Consider the following 14462-nt stretch of genomic DNA (forward strand, 5'->3'; position numbering starts at 1 on the left):
CTTCCTGGTTTTTTTTTAATATTAAAAAAAAAAATCACAAGGAAAACAAGTGTGTCTGTCTGTCTGTCCCTCTGTAGGTGAGGTCCAGACTCAGGATGCATCCTTTCCTCCCTCTCTTGGTGGAGGAAAGCACTCCGCTCTGTGCCACCGACACAGTCCTGATGTCAAGTCCTTTTGACAAGCTGACAGACGCCTGGGCGCAGGGGGGAGCGGCAGCAGCAGCAGCAGCAGCAGCGAGAGGAGGAGGAGAGAGAAAATATTTTCCGTGTCTTCGCCTGAAGTCATTCTGTGGTTTTTGAAAAAATGTGCTGTATATTTTCAGGGCTGTGTCACATGATCTGCTGGGGTTATGAATAGCCGAGTATAATGATTTCTTAGTGAACGTTAAAAAAAAAAAAGAAAAAAGAGAGAGAGAGAGTGATTCTCAGCGAGAGGGAGGCTCACACTCGCTCAGGAACAGCAGGGAGAGAGAGACGGGACGTGGAAAGTTCCCCCGGCTCCAGGTGTTGTCTCTGCGTGTCGAGCCCACTCAGACGACCAGGTGAGTGGGCAGCACGCGGGGCCTGGACAGAAGGCGTGAGAGGTCAGATGCCGAGTTCTGCATCTGGATTTACTTTCCTCGCCCCTGCGCCGGCTTTTTGTGGCGCGCGGGGGGGGGGGGGGCGGGGGGTGGTGGACACGTATCTGCTGCCTTTTTCTTTTTGACTTCCCGAGGCCTTGAAGTCTGCTGTTTGAAAAGAACTTTTCGCGTGGCGCTGTGGGTGGGGGGATCGGGCTGTTGGAGCGCGCGCACGTGTGTATGGAGGGAGGGAGAGGAGAGCGGGTGTCTCTGGAGCCGACAGACCTTGGCGACTGCTGGGCGGCCCCACGTGCGAGGCAAGCGCCTGCCGAGCGCCCGAATGGAGTGGAGTGTGGCATTGGGGCCGGTGCACGTGTGAGCGGGGCGGAGTGCGTGCAAGGGCATCTCTGCGCGCGTGAGCTGGCTCCACTTGGTGGTCGCTCTCCTGTGATCCCGCTTAGGGCTTCGAGGGATGTCTTCTCCTGGGGTGTTGTGCTCCTGACCTCTGATCGTGAGAAGGCGCCCTGAGCCACGGACACAGCTGTGTCAAGAGGGCGCAGGGTGGGCAAACCCCGGGCTGAGAGGCGCCGCTGCTCTTTTGAACCTGCCTCCTTCCTGCTCCCCTGCTCCTTGAGCATCTCTGCTGCTGCTCGAACCCGCGTCGTCTGAAGCTGGCCAGCATATGGCGCAGGGAGGCAGGCGGAAGCGGGGGGCGCCCAGCCGCCTTGCCTTCGGCTGCCCACGGTGCTCCCGAGGGAGAGCTGCTTCCCAGCAAGAAGGGCAGGAGGTTCCAGCTCTGCTTTGGCGGGGAAAGCCGGGCAGTGGGTGGAGCGGAAGGGCGATGGGTCTCCAGACGCCTGAGAGCCATCAGAGGAAGACGGGGCTGATCGAAGGCTGCCTTCTGGAGACTCTTGGTGAAGTTCCGGGGTGCTTTGGATAATACCCCCCTCCCCCCCAAAAATAATAGCCACATGACTTACCAGTCCTCAGTTCTGTGTTGGGTGTGTGGCCTTCCCAGGTAAGCAGTGCCGCCATCTTGGCACCCATTGCCATTCAATTAATTCATTAATTAACTATTGCGGGGGGGGGGGGATGGTTCAGATCCCACCATAGCTGTCAACTTTCAGATTTGGAAATAAGGGATCAGCAGCCTCACCTGTCCTGGGGACAGTCTACGGGATATCTAACAATCCAGGATAGCAGCGGGAAGCAGCTGGAAATGACGCTGGAATAAGGGAATTTCCTGCAAAAAAAGGGAAGGTTGACAGCTATGGATCCCACAGTTGTTCCTTGACCAATTCCTGGTTTATGCCAGGAACAGAGCAAGGAAGCCTTCTTTCGACATCCATAAATCCATCCTGTAGCTGCCATATCACAAAACGTCCTGTCCATTCATTTACTTTTCAATTCCCCAATTTTCCTCCCATACAGAGACCTCTGTTGACATCCACACATCTATCCATATGTAGCTGTTGCCCTAAACCACAGTCTCTCCCTCACTTTTGTTCTGTGTACAACAACTTGTTGTGTGTTCAAAGAGCCCACCTCGTGTTGCCTGTTGGCTTGGGCTGGACTGGCGATGGCCATGACTAACATGTCTCTGTCCCCGTTCTTGGTCTATTGAGTAGGCAAGGACTCTTGTTACCTTGGTGAGCATCTCTAGGTGCCAGCATAGCAATGGAGCTCATTCTAAGGCCCAGATGTGTGACCCTCAGTACATAGTGACCTTATAGGATTCCAAAGATAGGCAGGTCACAGGTTGTCTGTATGTTACCCCACACAGACCTTGAAATCTGTCCCTCTCTCTCTCTCTTGGGCTGTTCTTGTAAATTTACATATTAACCTATGTATGTGAAGCTTTTAGTGGGAAAATGGAACCCAGGTACAGTTTGGCTATTTTAAGTGAGCACCCCCTAAAGGAAAATTTGGGGATTGCTCCATCACTCAACTTCAATTCCCATTGTATCTCTCCTCTTCTTCCTCCCAAGCTTGCAATGCACCTGGGCATCTTCTGCTGATTGTGGCAGGGTGGGACTATTCTCCCTACTGTAAACATGGAAGAGGAAAGGCTGACAGGTATGCAGCTAAATTGACGTATTGTTCAAGAAGAGCAAGGTCTAGATTCTCCAGGTTGTGCAGATGGAAATACTGTATGGAAAGGAAAACTGATTCCCCTTCCCATCAGGTGTCTCCTTGGTCATAAAATGAGACTACCGTCTCCCTACTTATTAGCTTGGGCAAAAATGGGCAAGAATTCACCTTGGACTGGAGATAGGCTAGTAGTGTCTCCCCATCTCTAAGGAACTGGATTTGGGTTCACTTCCAAGACCCAGCAATGAGACATCTTAGCAATGATGGACTCTTCTTGAATCCCGACTGCGGTTGCTTTTGGTTCTGTGGAATGGAACACTTCCTTGACCTTAGTCATTAGCCAGAACCTTTGCCCAAAAATAAACGGTTAAAGAGGTGCAATTAGATTCAGGTTTGTAAATAGCTTCTTGACTGGTTGCCTGTGGTGAGTAGCAAACTGTATCTAGGCGATCCATGCAGGGCAGCATTACAGGTGTTGGGTTTGTCTTGTCTTGTCTTGTTTGTGCTGTAAAGGACCCTCTGGCTGGATGGGCTAGTAACTTCTGAGGACTTCATTTGCAAGGTTGATCTGACTGCAGATCTCGTTCTGTTCATGATGTGCCTATTACTCTGTGGCCTGCCATGGGAACAACTCACATAACAGAGCAATTTCTCCTACCTTTATGACATCACTTAGCTCAGGGCAGCATATTTGGTGCATTCCTGGCCATGTTACCCTCACAGCAGCCTAGATTAGGCTGAGGGATACTGAAGGTAGTCAAATGAGCTTCATGGCTGAGTGCATGCTGGAACCCAGGTTTTCTGTCTGAGTCTTTTACCTGATCTGGCTCCTTTCTAGTCACTTCAGCTTAGCTGCAGGCGTGTCAATACTGCTTTTCTTTTAAAGGGATTGATCACATGATGTGAAAACAGTGAGCAGGGGCTGCATATTGCCCCAACACACTTTTGTGTGGTTCTCATTAGAGTTTATTTTATTTAAAAGATGTCTCAAGTCCTCATGACCATGCTGATCTTATCTTCCCCCACTCCTGGCACTCCTTTTCCAAGCCTTATTTCTTCCCCCCTCCTCCTGCTCTAGTTGTGCAACTTGTGTGCAACTTGTGGCCCTCCAACCCTAGCCACCACTGGTCACGATCATGGAGTATGAGAATTGTAGTTCAGCGACATGTGGAAGGCCACCAGGTTCCCCACCATTCTGCTAAGGGTTGATAGTTACCATTTGCTTTCTTACGGTGGCTGTTGTTGTTGTTTTTTGCCTGTGTTCCCGGAGACTCCTTTCCCTTGTCATCTGAATCATTTGCTGTGAGCAGAAGCTGCAATTTTGTTCAATCTGCTCTTAGGTGTCCAGAGTTTTAGTGTCAACTCTGAGTGAAGACAGTGTTCCTTCACTTGTGTGTGTGTGTGTGTTCTGTGCAACATGCAGCAGGCTGCAGGCATGCTAAATAGTAGTAGTCATGTGGCAGTCGTAGTTGTAGAAATAAGTTACCAGAATTTATTGAGAATGTCTGATAAACAGCCAGAATTCAGTCCAGTAAAACTTAAACAGAATGCAGAGGATTCTGGTAAATGTTGTAGAGCAAGGATGGCTAACCTTGCCAATAGTCAGGGGGGTGGGAGGGATTTAGAAGTCCACCAATGTTCGATGAGCCACAGGTTCCTCATCTCTTTCTAGAGCATTGGAACTGAGACACACTGCTGGGTTTTGAGCTGATGTGAGATGAGGCATGAGCAGCACTGCCACCACACCAAAAAGAAATAAAATTAAGGAATGTGTCCCAAAATGCTTGTTTGGGTCAAAAGTGGCTCCCAGGTTTGAAAGCACTGGAGACCAGTCCCCCCCCCTCTGTTTTGTTTGTTTTTTGCCTTTTATTACAAAACAGAGAACACAGCACAAAGCAACACACACACTGCAACAGCAGCAGTTCCAAAGCAGCTCAGAAAAACCGTCCACAATGTGAAAAACAACAACCCTATTTTTGTTTTCTCATGTTTTGGTCAACACATTGTGGCTGAAGACCATGTTTGAAAACATGTACTGGAGCAGGGCTGGGCAACCTGCAGCTCTCCAGATGTTGCAGGACTGCAGCGCCCGTCATCTCTGACCACTGGCCATGCTGGCTGGGGCTGATGGGAGTTGGAGTCCAACAGCATCTGGAGGGCTGCAGGTTCTCCATTCCTGACCTAGAGTATGATCCCCATTCATCCAGGGCATCATCCAGGTCTCTTTTGCTTTGCTGTAGCCCCATATGAGCCTCAGAACACAGTTCTCCCCCTGCACATTCCAGGAGGAGATTGGTAACGGTGGGTGAGCTGCCATTCAAGGACCCTTCTGTGCCAACGCTGACCTTCTTCTTGAGAAACGTCTGGTGCACTTCCAAAGAACTGCGGGGTTTTCTGGAGCACGTTTTGAAATCAACTCCTCTTGAAATAAGTGTCTAACAGCTGTAGCTTTGTCATGTAAAAAAAAAATGAGATGATGAAAAGAATGTGGAATGGAAATAAATGCTTCTTCATTTGTGACTCTTGGCTTGTAAAATCCTGATGAGGCCCTCTGCACTAATAAAGTGCCCATACCCTGGCCAGAGGGCTCGATAGCAGGAGGTAGCGAGCCTTTCTTACCAGGGTGTGAACTCCCCTCCTTGGAAGTGTCTGTGAGCAGCAGGACTTCTTTTCTTTCTCCACGGGTCAGCAGAACGCTGGCTAAGGATTGCATTTCCAGAGGCTAGGTAAGGAATCAGGATTTCTGGATTTTGTCCAGCCTCCTGCCTCCCCATGTGAGTCATGTGGGTCTTTTGTTTCTACACTTGCCCTATGGGGATAGCACTGACCTACTTCGCAAAACTGGGTGTGATGCTTTGTCTTGGAGGTACAGTGGTACCTCGGGTTACATACGCTTCAGGTTACAGACTCCGCTAACCCAGAAATAGTATCTTGGGTTAAGAACTTTGCTTCAGGATGAGAACAGAAATTGTGCAGTGGCGGCGCAGCGGCACCAGGAGGCCCCATTAGCTAAAGTGGTGCTTCAGGTTAAGAACAGTTTCAGGTTAAGAACGGACCTCCAGAACGAATTAAGTTCTTAACCTGAGGTACCACTGTATGTTGAGATGTCTCTATTAAAGACTATATAGAAGAGTAGCCATGGGGTGGCTACCAGCTGGAGGCTGCCTGCACACCATGCATTTCGAAGTACACGGTGTGTCCCCCCCCCCCCAAGAATCCTGGGAACTCTAGTTTGTAAAGGGTGTTAGGAACTGTGAGTGGTAAAGTGCAGCTCCCATGATGATGTGTGTTGGGGGGTATTGCTTTAAATTGACTGTAAGTGTTCGTAGACCCAGGCTTTGGCAAATCATGGCTCTCATGGGAAATAAATACCTTCTTCCAAAGGCTCATCACTTAAAAAAAAAAAATCTTACTGGGTACCATCACACTAAAGGGACGCGGGTGGCGCTGTGGGTTAAACCACAGAGCCTAGGACTTGCCAATCAGAAGGTCGGCGGTTCGAATCCTTGCAACGGGGTGAGCTCCCGTTGCTCGGTCCCTGCTCCTGCCAACCTAGGAGACGTCAAAGTGCAAGTAGATAAATAGGTACCACTCTGGCGGGAAGGTAAACAGTGTTTCCGTGCTCTGCTCTGGTTCGCCAGAAGTGGCTTTTTTTTAATATATATAAATATTTATTAAAGTTTTTGAGTACAAATGCACAAATAATAAACAATCTTACTTCTAACACAACGTGGTTTCATCACTTCTTTGGACTCCCTCACGTCTCCCGCTCCCATTTACATCGTTAAAAGGTTTTTCCAAGCAAATTATCAACTTGTTTACGATCTTATATCCACTCATTTAAATATAATCTAGCAATTCTCCAAAAAATTTATGTTTTCTTTAATCTCACTTATCATCAAATTCAAATCTAATTTAGTGGTGGCCAATTTTTTATAATCTAGCATCCTTCTTAACATTCATAGAAGTGGCTTAGTCATGCTGGCCACATGACCCAGAAGCTGTACGCCGGCTCCCTCGGCCAATAAAGTGAGATGAGCGCCGCAACCCCAGAGTCGGTCATGACTGGACGTAATGATCAGGGGTCCCTTTACCTTTACCATCACACTAGCATTGTGTGTATGCAGTGTGTCAAAAAGCTTGCTGTGTTTGCAAAGAATTGGACATTCCATGGAATACAGATATAGATACTAGCTTTGATTCAGAAAGAAAGATTTATATACCATTTGATTGTAATAAAAAGCCTTGAAGTGATATCTATATACACACAAATTTCTAGCCTTTGAGATTATAGAGAGTGGAAATGTGTGAGCATCATCCAAAGAAGGTGCAAACTAGAGGAGCGATGGTGGTCCAAAAGTAGGGCATTGTTGCTCCCTACAGTCCTCTCCCTCCCATACTTTACTGCTCCCTCTCCTGGGCTTCTATTTGGACTCCATGCAAAGTAAGCAATGCATGCAGATGTACTGAATTTGAATAATTCTGCTTGCTGAATTCGGGTTTACTTAGCTCAGGCAGCTCTGCCTATCCCTGTCCATTCCCTGGCCCCCTTTCCCTTGCTGTTCTTTTGGCTTTAAAAAATATATCTTAACAGCTTCTCATGCTAGCCCGAAAAGGGAGGAAAACAGCTAGTTAAAAAAAAGGTTGCTGGCCAAAATAAGGTTGATTGAGCTCTTCCCTTCCCAAGGTGCTGAATGGGGTAGCAAGCAGAATCTGTTTTCTTTTCATGGCAGCATTCTAAGGGTGTTCACACCTTGGCTAGAGACTAATTAGGAAAGGCTTAAGGACTCCCACGGTGTGAGGCTGGTTTGAGAAACAACACACCAAACACTAGTATCTTATAACACAGTACAGGACACGCATGTATTTTGGATAATGCTGTGTGAATTCAGATTAAAAACTCAGCACTGGGAATGCAGTTAAGTGCCCAGCAAACAGGAGTGTGGACACAACCTAACTTCAGGTTCCCTCTTTTTTCAGTAGAGGTGGCACATTAGAAGGATGAGTCAGGCTATTTGGTCTGGTCTCTTAGGTCCCCTTGCTCATAGATATCCAGTGTGGCACCTGTTGGTGTGCATGTGCCCACAGAGACCTTCCCTATCACCCATAATAGGGTCTGGTTGCCCCTTGCTGAAATTAGGCTTGAAAGAGACCTTCCACTGGCTTCAAGAGGAGGGTGGTCTTCCTGGAGCTTGCAGCTGTGGAGGGAAGGTTATCTCTTGCCTTCTGACTTGCGCTCCCCATAAAGATCAAAACCCTCCTGCCAATAACTTGAGAAAAAGTAAAAAACAACAACCCCTTTTCCAAGCCTAATTCCTGGTGGAAGGGAGAGCATGTGCATCGTTGCTGCATGGTGCCCTCCACAGTTTCCCCTATCTGCAAATGAGTTGGCACGCCCTGCCCCACTGATTGAGAAGTTGTATTAGAAAGATGTCACCTTTTTAGTGTTGGGGAGCCTGAAAGCAGTGAGATTCATGTGGATCTTCCCAGAAGCATGATTTGCTTCCTAGAAAACAATGCAGCGAAGTGGTTTTTGTAGATCCACCCTGCCCTTTTTATGGACAAAAGCAGGGGCAGGTGGTGTCAGTAGGAAACAGGGGAGAATATCATTGTCCTGGCACAAACGATTCACCATCCCTCTGTTGCTTCATAAATCCATTGTCTCTCTTGCACCATTGACAAAGGAACCGAGGACTAATGGAAGAAGCAGGAGTGTGCTGTCCAAAGGATTAACATCTTCTTGCTATGCTCCTCAAGGCTGTGGTGGGTTTGAGTTGACCACTAAGTGACTTACTCCGTGTCCGCCTGCTTAGGTTTGAGTAATGGAAGTACCTGCCTTGCTAGGTTGGGATATAATCCTGAGATATGGAACCTGCTACCATATCCACCTTGTGTTAGGGCATAGCAGAAGTTAGACCCTAGAGACGCCCTGCTGAATGTTGAGAATAGTTCTGGTAAGCAAGGAAGTTATTAAATGGTGTGTTATACTACCCACAGTCCTTATCCCAGGGGTCATTATTAAATCTGATCCACACCAACAATGTCTAGTCTTAACCTTGAAGGACAACTAGGCTGTGAGCTCATGAGCTGCAGGTCAGAAAGAGAGAGAAAGGAAATGTTGGCGCAACCCTTGAACGCCCATCCGAAAAGATAAAAAAAACAAAACCCATGTGGACAATGGACTTTGGAAAATAAAGTTGTGCTCATGTCCATAGCGCTGGAGTTCCCTGTTGCTTGCATGCATGTGTGTATGTAGTATTCATCTGCTGCAGCCCTAGGCTTAAGAAGCTGGAAGGGCACAGCTACCATGCACAGACACAGTACAGCCCCTGTGTACATGAATCGTTTTGGCGGGACGTGGGGAGAAATGGCCATACTTTGTGTGGTACAGCCAAGGACATACTTCGGGTAGGTGGTGGGCAACGGCTTGGTGCAGAGAGAGGAAAAACTCTGTCATGTGGTATGTTGCAAGTTAGGACAAGCTGCAGATACTTGGGCTACTTTGTCAAAGGGAGGGTGGGATAAATGGAAAGCTCGAAAGCAAAACAGGAGGCATGAGATCCAACATTTGTCAGGGAAGCGGACAGAGAAACAGAGCAGTTTTTCATCTCGGATTTAGGACCAGTGTCCGTAATACAGGCAGTTCTTTCTTTTTGAGTGAATGAGCTGGCCTCTTCTGTGTGTTTCATGAATGGGTCGAGCTTCTGTAAAGCAGTGAGACACACAGCACACCTTGAAAAATATCCGAAGAGTGAACTGGTGCTCCTAGCTAGCTGCATCCACCTGGGACATGTGTCTTGTGGACAACTCAGCATATACAAATCTACCAGATGAAAAATCAAGTTGCGTTGCTTGTTGCGGGAACCTAATGTTCCTAAAAGTGCTTCCCGGTGCAGGAGTGTGCAAGGTGTTGTCAGGTATGCTGAATCTGCACACCTGATATCCTCAAGGAGCAGAGGGAGCTGTGCTGACACCTATTCTGAATGCTGCTAATCCAAACAGACGAGGAAGATCAGCACGGGTGGCACAGTTCAAATAGGTGACTGTAGCATTAAACCCCTGTATTAAAAGGTATCTCTTCTAGAGAGAGCGCTGCCTTTTGTACATAGCCTAAGGGCACTTCCACATGGGACTTGAGTATATTTATTGGACCGCAAGCTGCAGCTTGTGCTGACAGGATGAATTAAGGGCTGTGCAGTCCACATGGGGGACAGAGAAATGGGAATGCAACCCCTTTCTTTTTCCTGATACCATGTTCCATTATTGTAGTTTAAAGCATGAAAAATTCTGAGGTGGGAAAATTTTTCATTCTAGGTCAGGCATTGGCAAACTTGGCCCTCCAGATATTCTGGGGCTACAACTCCCATCATCCCTGGCCACTGGTCCTGTTAGCTAGGGATGATGGGAGTTGTAGTTCTAAAACATCTGGAGGGCTGAGTTTGCCTATGCCTGTTCTAGGTGCACCCTGAAGCATCAAAACAATCAGTGCTCTGAATCCTAACTTCTGCAGGTCATCCTTTTGGCTGTGTCAGTCCATTATTATCATAGGTTCCTGTTCGGCTGCCAGGTGCCTGCAGGGATGTTGTCCTAAGGAACTTGCAGACTACGTAGCCAAGAAGACCAGAAAAAGAAGCGGTGGGGGGGTGGGGAAGCCAGATCTCAATTGGCAGAAACCAACTTCTGATTTTGGGTTATATTTCTCTCCAGAGCTGAACCTTGAAAATGGAATGGTTCTCCAAGTTTGAAACAGCAGCTGGCTGCACGCAGTGTTGATATGATGTTACCAAAAACCCTTGGAGCAGCTTTGCACTGAAAAAAAGAAAGAAATCTTTTTAAAATGTCATTGTGGGGAGAGAAGTTTGAACAGAAATATATGAATCTTCATGCAACACTTTAAAAACAAACAAACAAACAAACAAACAAACAAACAAACGGTATGCTTGAAGGATGGGTGGAGGGGAAAGATGACTGGCTGAGCCGGCATTCAGTTTTCTGAATAGCACGTTAGTCATTTTGGTTACAAAGCCAATGAGGAAGCTGGCTTCACTCTGCACCTGAGCACTGTGTTGTGAGTTATATACGGTACATATGTGTTATATCTGTCTTCATCCTCCCTGCGCTGGCTTTTTGTTGTTGCTGTCCCGCCTGAGTTACTCCTACCGGTAAGTCTGTGCTAGCAGTGATCTGTGCTGGGATCACCGCAGTTGCTGTTGGGCCTGTGGATATCTGGCATGGCAGGGATCGGGGTCTGTGCTGCAAGTTTAGACAGCTTTGAAAGTGATGCAATCGTCGTAGTCTAGCCCCAAAGAATTGCGGTTAGTGTCATTGTGTGAGGGTGGTAAGAAGTCTTTGCTTGAGATTCCTAGCGCTTTCTGCAAGAACTGCCGCTGTCAAGTCTCCTCGGCTGGGAGGCAGATTGGTCAAACGGGGATGGAAGTGGTTTAAAGCTACAGTGGTGCCCCGCAAGACGAATGCCTCGCAAGACGAAAAACTCGCTAGACGAAAGGGTTTTCTGTTTTTTGAGGTGCTTCGCAAGACGAATTTCCCAATGGGCTTGCTTCGCAAGATGAAAACGTCTTGCGGGTTTGCTTCCTTTTTCTTAAAGCCGTTAATACCCGGGGAATCCGCGCTCCGCAAGACAAAAAAATCACAAGACGAAGCAACTCGCGGAACGAATTAATTTCGTCTTGCGAGGCACCACTGTATTGTGCAGACACATCTCCAAAGCATCACGATCTCTGGTAGAAGCTGTTCTTTGAAAGTGTATTATTTCAGACAGTTCTGCCGGTTCCTGTGTAAGGGAGTTTCTTCATGTGCACCCAATGGTGCTCAAGAGACATGGTTGCGGAGGCAGTTCTTCACAGGCTTCACCACCAGGGCTGATGATAAGATGGCTGTAGCAGTTGCCCCGGTTTATGTTGTTTGTGCCTTGGTAGTGATGTATGGAAGTGAGAGCTGAATCATAAAGAAGGTTGATCGCCCAAGAATTGATGCTTTTGAATTATGGTGCTGGAGGAGACTCTTGAGAGTCCCATGGACTGCAAGGAGATCAAACCTGTCCACTCTGAAGGAAATCAGCCCTGAGTGCTCACTGGAAGGACAGATCCTGAAGCTGAGGCTCCAATGCTTTGGCCACGTCATGAGAAGAGAAGACTCCCTAGAAAAGACCCTGATGTTGGGAAAGATGGAGGGCACAAGGAGAAGGGGACGACAGAGGACAAGATGGTTGGACAGTGTTCTTGAAGCTACCAGCGTGAGTTTGACCAAACTGCGGGAGGCAGTGGAAGACAGGAGTGTCTGGCGTGCTCTGATCCATGGGGTCACGAAGAGTCGGACACAACTAAACGACTAATCAACAACAACAACATCGTGACCACCTCTGGTTATTGAAACACTCCTACTCTACTGCTTGGTTGCATGAACTGAGCACCACAGTGTTATAGCCGGGGGCGGGGGCGCAGAACAGTCATGTACATGAGGAAACCTAACATTGTGCCAAAGTGAGAGAGTGCACAGAGTTTGAGAAGTTAGCTGTTGCCCTGAGATATGTACATATGTGTGTATTTGTGAGAGAGGGCTGTGTGTGGGGGGGAGAGAGAGAGAGAGGATGTGCCCTGATTTGTACCTCTGGCAAGCACACAGCATGTCTCAGTCTCCCCACCGCCACCTAAATAAAGCGGTTGGGTTCTTTCCCTCCTCCATGTAGGCGATGGTTGTTCTAGAATCCAGCTGCGGCCCCACCTCTCTCCCCCTTGCGGCCCACACCCTCGCACAGTCTTGCCTGGTTTCCCACGCCAACTCTCACTCTTCTCTCCTTGGTGTCCTGGCCCTGACTCACCTCTCCACAACACCCCCAGGGCCCATAAGCACAACACCTCTTGACAGGACGATGTGAATACTGCATTGTCAGTCTGTCCTAAAAGCAGCGGGGTGGGGTGTGTGTGTGTGTGTGTGTGTGTGTGTGAGCGGGTTGGATTGGGTGTGGGCTTTGACATTTCTGGTTCGAATCCAGCCAAACAGGAGGTGGCGGTGGCAGGGAGTTTTGTGTGTTGGGTGGTTCCAAGGACGTGGGAGAGACGGGGGAGTTCCAAGATGGAGGGACTTCGAAAGTGGGCTGGCCAGCGCGGAGTCCCCTCTGCCAGGATAACATTTCAGGGAAGTGAGGGCAGGAGGCCGGCGGATGCAACCAAGCCCTCTGAAGCGGTGCCATGCAAATCCTGACTTGGGGAATAATCAGCAAAACAGCCTCGCCTCCCTTCAAGGCGTCGGGCACCACCCTCCTGGCTGCCGAAGCCACCGGACTGGCACCTCCTGTTTCCGTGCCTGCTCTTGGACACACGCCTGAGGGAGGAGGAACGGCACTCAACCACCCATACCAGGTGAGCCAGTTCGTATCCCTGCTGGCCCTACCCGCCCTGTGAAATCCCTTATTTGACCCCAGCGCGGGGATGGAGCTTGCCACACCTGGACACACCACAGCGTTCTGGGCTCGCGCCTGGTGTGAAAGAGGAGCTGGTGTGGAAGCAGAAGCTGAACTTCTGTCTTTCCGGTGACTTTAGCGCTTCAGGTTAAGAACTTTGCTTCAGGATGAGAACAGAAATCGGGCTCTGGCGGGGCGGCGGCGGCAGCAGGAGGCCCCATTAGCTAAAGTGGTCATCAGGTTAAGAACAGTTTCAGGTTAAGAACGGACCTCCAGAATGAATTAAGTTCTTAACCCGAGGTACCAGACCTCCAGAACAAATTAAGTACCGTATTTTTTGCTCTATAAGACTCACTTTTTCCCTCCTAAAAAGTAAGGGGAAATGTGTGTGCGTCTTATGGAGCGAATGCAGGCTGTGCAGCTATCCCAGAAGCCAGAACAGCAAGAGAGATTGCTGCTTTCACTGTGCAGCGATCCCTCTTGCTGTTCTGGCTTCTGAGATTCAGAATTATTTTTTTTTTCTTGTTCTCTTCCTCCAAAAACTAGGTGCGTCTTGTGGTCTGGTGCGTCTTATAGAGCGAAAAATACGGTACTTAACCCGGGGTACCACTGTGTGTGTGTGTGTGTATATATATATATATATATGTGTATGTATGTATTTTTTCCCAACAAGTGCTTGGTGTATCCAATCCTTATACAGTGGTACCTCGGGTTAAGTATTTAATTTGTTCCGGAGGTCCGTTCTTAATCCGAAACTGTTCTTAACCTGAAGCACCACTTTAGCTAATGGGGCCTCCCGCTGCCGCCGCGCCGCCAGAGCACGATTTCTGTTCTCATCCTGAAGCAAAGTTCTTAACCCGAGGTACTATTTCTGGGTTAGCGGAGTCTGTAACCTGAAGCGTATGTAACCTGAGGTACCACTGTACGGCTAAAGGGTGATCTTCCCCAGTGCCATTTGTCATGATGTGGTTCCAGTTTGTAGGTGGGGAGTCCTTGCAGAAGGGCTTTCCTTTTCACCCAAGTATCCTCATGGTATAAAACAGGGATAGGCAACCTAAGGCCCGTGGGCCGGATGCGGCCCAATCGCCTTCTCAATTCTGCCTGCGGATGGTCCAGGAATCAGCGTGTTTTTACATGAGTAGAATGTGTCTTTTTATTTAAAATGCATCTCTGGGTTATTTGTGGGGCCTGCCTGGTGTTTTTACATGAGTAGAATGTGTCTTTTTTATTTAAAATGCATCTCTGGGGTATTTGTGGGGCCTGCCTGGTGTTTTTACATGAGTAGAATGTGTGCTTTTATTTAAAAAGCATCTCTGGGTTATTTGTGGGGCATAGGAATTCGTTCATTCCCCCCCCCCAAAAAAAATATATAGTCCAGCCCACCACATGGCC

The 14462-nt window shown here is 48.4% G+C and overlaps 1 protein-coding gene across 2 annotated transcripts in view; it reads left to right on the plus strand.

The window, feature by feature from the left end:
• The first annotated feature begins 214 nt into the window (after positions 1-214).
• Positions 215-14462, plus strand: part of RARG (retinoic acid receptor gamma) — a 127732-nt gene continuing 113484 nt past the window's right edge. The window contains exon 1 of one of the 2 annotated variants that reach the window (XM_081848973.1): positions 215-541. The gene's annotated coding sequence lies outside the window, so the exon portion shown is untranslated. Of the gene's footprint in view, positions 542-10665; positions 10813-14462 lie in introns of those variants that run through there. The other variant, XM_081848974.1, reaches the window with a different exon arrangement.

Source organism: Podarcis erhardii (assembly GCF_964252035.2).
Source record: "Podarcis erhardii genome assembly, chromosome: 2".
NCBI lineage: Eukaryota > Metazoa > Chordata > Lepidosauria > Squamata > Lacertidae > Podarcis > Podarcis erhardii.